At 37.5% G+C, this 5,335-nt stretch overlaps 1 long non-coding RNA gene across 1 annotated transcript; it reads left to right on the top strand.

Moving 5' to 3' along the window:
* Positions 1–3,155: 3,155 nt before the first annotated feature.
* LOC123608665 lies at positions 3,156–5,028 on the top strand. The gene is made up of 2 exons (XR_006717372.1): positions 3,156–3,650; positions 4,889–5,028. It is a non-coding gene; the product is annotated as an uncharacterized LOC123608665 (long non-coding RNA).
* The last annotated feature ends 307 nt before the right edge of the window (positions 5,029–5,335 follow it).

Raw genomic sequence — 5,335 nt, 5'->3', positions numbered from 1 at the left:
CTGGAACTGTCTATTCTTTTACTAGCCCAGATCAGATCTCTACTGCCACTTTGGCCCCTACCTCACCATCTCTCTTCCCTCTACTTGTCCCTAAGCAGAGTTCATAGACTGATTCTGCTATGCCTTTGTTCAAACTTGATCAGATTTTTGGTCTTTACCCCAAGCTTCATGGTTCAACCATTTCTCTAAATCTCAGGAACTCTCCCAACTGTTTCTACCATAAATGCAACTTTCCCATGGGCTTGAATGTGGTCTGCAGCTGTGTAGGCAATACCAACATTTTACTGGACACTTAAATAGGAAAAGAGCTACTTACTGCCACCCTGCCCTGACCTCTGCACAGATCAATTTCCCTAACTTCTGGGTGGGTCTCTTCCTTACCAGAAATTTCTCTGTCTGTGCCAAGGCACAGGAAATTATTGAGAAAGCAGGAAGACTAATCCTAAACTCTAGCTACTAGCTAGGGGCCTATTTTATTGCTAAGCCCATTTTCTGTGGGTTGGGCCTGATTCATTTCTCAACATTACTGTTTTTGAGGGACTCTTGGAATGGCTTACAGCTTGTCATTATAGGGGTTATCTGATAACCCCTATATCTTTCTATTCATTTCTTTTGTTAAAAAATTATTTATTTAAATTCAAGTTAGCTAACATACAGTGTAGTATTGGCTTCAGGAGTAGAACTTGGTGATTCATCACTTACATATAACACCCAGTGCTCATACCAAAAAAGTGCCCTTACCCCTTCCATTATCCCAGAATTTGATAAATTCCTCATACCCATTCTGGTCTGACTCTTCTATGTCATTGTTCAGACAAGCTTTCTGACATGGCATCTTTGTTTGAGTCCTGAGCTTTGACTGTTTGTTTACTTCCCTGAATTTTGGTTAGTATCTCTTCCACCAATCACCAATTCTTGGATATAGTCTAACTCATTGCTTTTCCTAAACCCCGCTATTGATTAGGTGAAATAAACTCAGAAGCACTTCTTCCTTCACAGTAGCAAACTGATTAGACATAGTAGATTTATTTTCATTAACAAAAATAGATGAGGTTAACTAATACTATCCCTTTAATCTTATTTTATGGGGAACAAACTCTGCAAGAGGCAGCCAAATGATGGCTTTAAGAAATTCCAGAAAACTGCTACTACTCACAGCCTAGAAATTCCTAGCAAACCTAATACCATCAAGGGATGTAACTATGATCACATAATTGCACAGCTCTCTTTTCAAGACTTTGTAATGTGTTTCCTAAATTGATATCATTTGGCAATAGCTATAAATTTATGACAAACCAAAAAAGGTTACAATTATGAATTATGGGGTTTGCTCCTAAGGATCCCACAGAAAAACTGAAAACTCAGAACCCTTTTGAAGGCAATAGAATAATTTCAACCATCATTTTTTCCATATCTCAGACCAAATACATTGTCTGTCTTAAAACTATATAATAATGGTGTCTTAAGGCTTACTCAAATAGCCACAAAAACCTTTGAACAGATGCATAGTTCCAAATAGGCATTATAAACTATGACAGAAATGGAATTGATTTTTTTTTTATTGGTAATGAATACTTTGTATAGGGTTGGTTTAAAAATGCTGTATAGACCACCCTACTAAAATAGGTCATCCAACCTGTTTTTCTGTTTTTTTTCCCATTATCAGGTTTATCACACATTGTAATTGTATATGTATTTCTTTGCATGTATGTTAGTTTTCTGTCTTCACCACTAGGTCATAACTTATGTGCTCCATGAGACCAGATACGATGACTATTTTATTCACCAGTATATGCTCAGCCCCTATGCCTGTTGCTATGTTAGGTGTTGAATAAATATTTGTTAAATACATTAGTACAAGCATTCAATAACTCTTGAATTGTGATGGACTTAAATGAGATTATATAAATACTCTCTGACATAATATAAAACAAAGATAACTAAATTGAAATAGATTCATGTATGATATATACATCTGTCATATATATACTGCATACAATTGAATAGGATCATAGAATATCTATGATATATAAATCATCTGTACACACACATATAGAAAACATTATTTCTACACATGTATTTCCCTATATATATATATGAACAAGTAGAAATGATTTGGTAAATAATCCCTTGGTTTATTTACTTTTGGTAGTAAATAGATCTTGAGAATATTTTTAAAATCTGAAAATGTGCCAATAATACTTTATATAATATTTCCTCCCAAAATGAGAGGTCCATTACATTTGAGGTGTGATTCTTGGAAGGAAAATTTAAACACTGGAAAAAAAAGAATCATTCTGTGAACTGAATTATTCAAGACAAAATAGATTAAAATCTATCAGTAAATGCATTTAGTAGTATATTTACATTTTTAAAAATTGAAAGAACCAGTATAGAATGCAGGAGGCTTGCCTAAATACCAGCATGGAAGTGGTATGTGGTAAGGAGAGACCTAAAAGTTTTAATTGACTTTTAAGTCAATGTGAATGTGAATATTATTGTGAATATTATTGTGACGATTGCAGTCACTAATGAACGAATGAGTGAATGAATAGAATTTTAGGTTGTGTTACAAAAGCACAATGTCCAGGACATGTCCAGCCATGCCTAGTGTATTCTGTTCAGTTCAGAGGATCACATTCTAAGAGACATGAGTAAATATGCACTTTTCCAGAGGCAAACACAGTGAGGATTGCAGGGAGCTTGAAAATGTCACTGGGAAGGAATGTTTGCTGGGTCCAGGGACATGGGCATGAGCATTGTCTTCAATTATCTGAAGGACTTACCCTGTAGGTCTAGGATTAGTATCGATAATAGTGCACCATAAAGTGTATCCAGAACCAGCTATGGAACCTAGAAAGTAACAGAATTTGGCACAACCCAAGGAAGAATTTTTAGCAACATAAAGTATTGAAATGGGGTGCTTTAAAAAAATTTTTTTAAATGTTTATTTATTTTTGAGAGAGAGACAGAGAGTGAGCAGGGGAGGGGCAGAGAGAGAGGGAGACACAGAATCTGAAGCAGGTTCCAGGCTCTGAGCTGTCAGCACAGAGTCAGATGTGGGGCTAGAACCCATGAACTGTGAGATCATAACCTGAGCCGAAGTTGGAAGCTCAACCAACTGAGCCACCCAGGCACCCTGAAGTGAAGTGCTCTTTAATATAAACTTCATGAGTTCTGAGATCTTTAAAGAGAGGGAAGTCAGGGAAGAAATTCATTTAATTACCGAAGATACTCTTTCAACTATAATGTTCTAAAATTGAAAAAACAGCTAACATAATGGACCCTTTAAGCTGTAAGTGGTTTCTATTAAAAGTCATGGGCTTCCTCGCTTAACCTCTGCTCATTTCATCTTATTACTTTAGTAATTTTCTCCCATCCACTGGAGCGTGTGAGTTTATCTTTCCTTTTACTGGGTTTACTGAAAGCATGAGCGATAATCTCAATGACCTATAATTTAAACAAGAGGGGAATTATGACTTTTAACAAAAAGGGTAACGTGTTGACCTGAGGGAGGCTGTTGACACTCTCCATTGTTTACCAGGACTTCCCAACCTCCAACCTCTGCCTCACTTTATACGAGTCTGGCAAACTGCAATCTAATGTCAGAACTGGGCCAACAGAAAGAAAAATGGGCAATCCAACAGCTTGTGAGTCACCTATGATCCATTTTTCCAGGGACTAGGGTGATGGTGGTGGAGATCACTTACCTTTACTACACAATTAAACAGCTTTCACTCACAATAGCTCCTGGTCACAGAGTCAGTAAAAGTACACTTTCAGCAGCTAGCAACAAGATGGGGGTGTGAGTGGGGTAGTGAACGCTGGTGGAGGCATCTGTTGACTGGACTTCAGGCAGCAGGAGAGTGTGAGATTTGATGCTGTCCATGCAACCGTGGTTAGTTTCATACGGAAGCATGAGAACAAATATAAAGAATGAAGATTTTATGGTTATATCCCCCAATGTCTCTCATAAGAAGTAAGGAAGAAATAAGACTTACTAAAAGCTGTAGATTTCACAGCACCACCTTCAGGATTTCAATTGAGTAAGTCAAGGACTGAACTTGAGAAATCTGCCCTTTTAATAACTCCAGGCAAAGCCCAGACACTTAGGTCACAGACTTCACACTGAAAACAACTACTAGTTTAGGCAAAAATGACAAATTTGGTCCTTATATTTCTCAAGTGTATCTCTTGGAACTCAGAACCAGTTAGAGCAAAGTGCTATTGCAAAAATCAGTGTGGGGCTTGGGAGAGGGCATGTGCATTAAGCATTTGAAATATGCTTTGTAGACTACTATAGGTAACATAAATTATTAGATACTGGGAAATAGTCAAAGAAAAGTAGGAAAAAAAGAATAGTATTGAATTCCAAACTTCGATAACAACAGAAAACAACTCAACAGTAGGCTAGAGCTACAGTTTGCTTTGGGGTTGAGTGTCAAACTTCCATGTAATAACTCACAGCAGGATGGACTGTGCAATTTGCTTTGGGGTTAACAACACCTATGAGCTGGAATGGGAGACCATTACCCTTGCTATTACACTGCCAGCCTTACCTGGACAAGGGGACACATTGCTATTCAAGCCATATACCACTCTAATGCCACCTGTGAGCTTAGGAGGCAAAAGATATTAAGAGGAAAATGATCACATAATGTTTGATGCAGCTTCTCTGTGCCGATTGCCTCTGTAGATTTTGATGAAGTGTTTATTCACCTCCTCCCAACCATTCTTGGAATAGCCACATTCAATAATGCAAGATCACAAAGGTGATTTGCCTCCTGTTCTCCCCCCACCCCCATTTGAGTATAAACGATAAGGGTGTTGATAGAATCATGGTCAGTAACCACTATTTTCTTCTTGTTGCTATGCTTCTGCTTTCAAGTCTGAGGAGAAAATCATATGAGCACTTCAGTGAAAACTTCAGCTTGAATCATGTCACTTGGGGTAATCTGGATACCAAGAAGCAAACAAAACAGACTGAATAAAAGCAGCCTGAAGTTCATCAGGTTTACTTTGCCTCCACCTGCTCTCAGAGAGACATAAATGTGCAATGCTTGACTGCAGTTTCATATTTACAGGAATATATTGGAGACAGAAATCATCCTCAGCCCTTAATCCCAGGGAAACCAGAAAAACAACTTCTTATAAAGCTACTTAGGGTAGCAGATGTGGAGGTATGTTTTGGATCAGACACGGCCTAACAAATAACTTTTAAAAATGAAATATTTCACTAAACAGCTCAAAATGAGCACTAGAAATTTTGTTAACTCTTTCTAAAAAAAATTTTTTTTATGTTTCTTCATTTTTGAGAGATAGAGCAGAGTGTGAG

This window comes from Leopardus geoffroyi, chromosome B2, assembly GCF_018350155.1.
Source record: "Leopardus geoffroyi isolate Oge1 chromosome B2, O.geoffroyi_Oge1_pat1.0, whole genome shotgun sequence".
NCBI lineage: Eukaryota > Metazoa > Chordata > Mammalia > Carnivora > Felidae > Leopardus > Leopardus geoffroyi.
The sequence above is the reverse complement of the archived record's forward strand: the minus strand, read 5'-3'. Positions and strand labels throughout refer to the sequence as shown.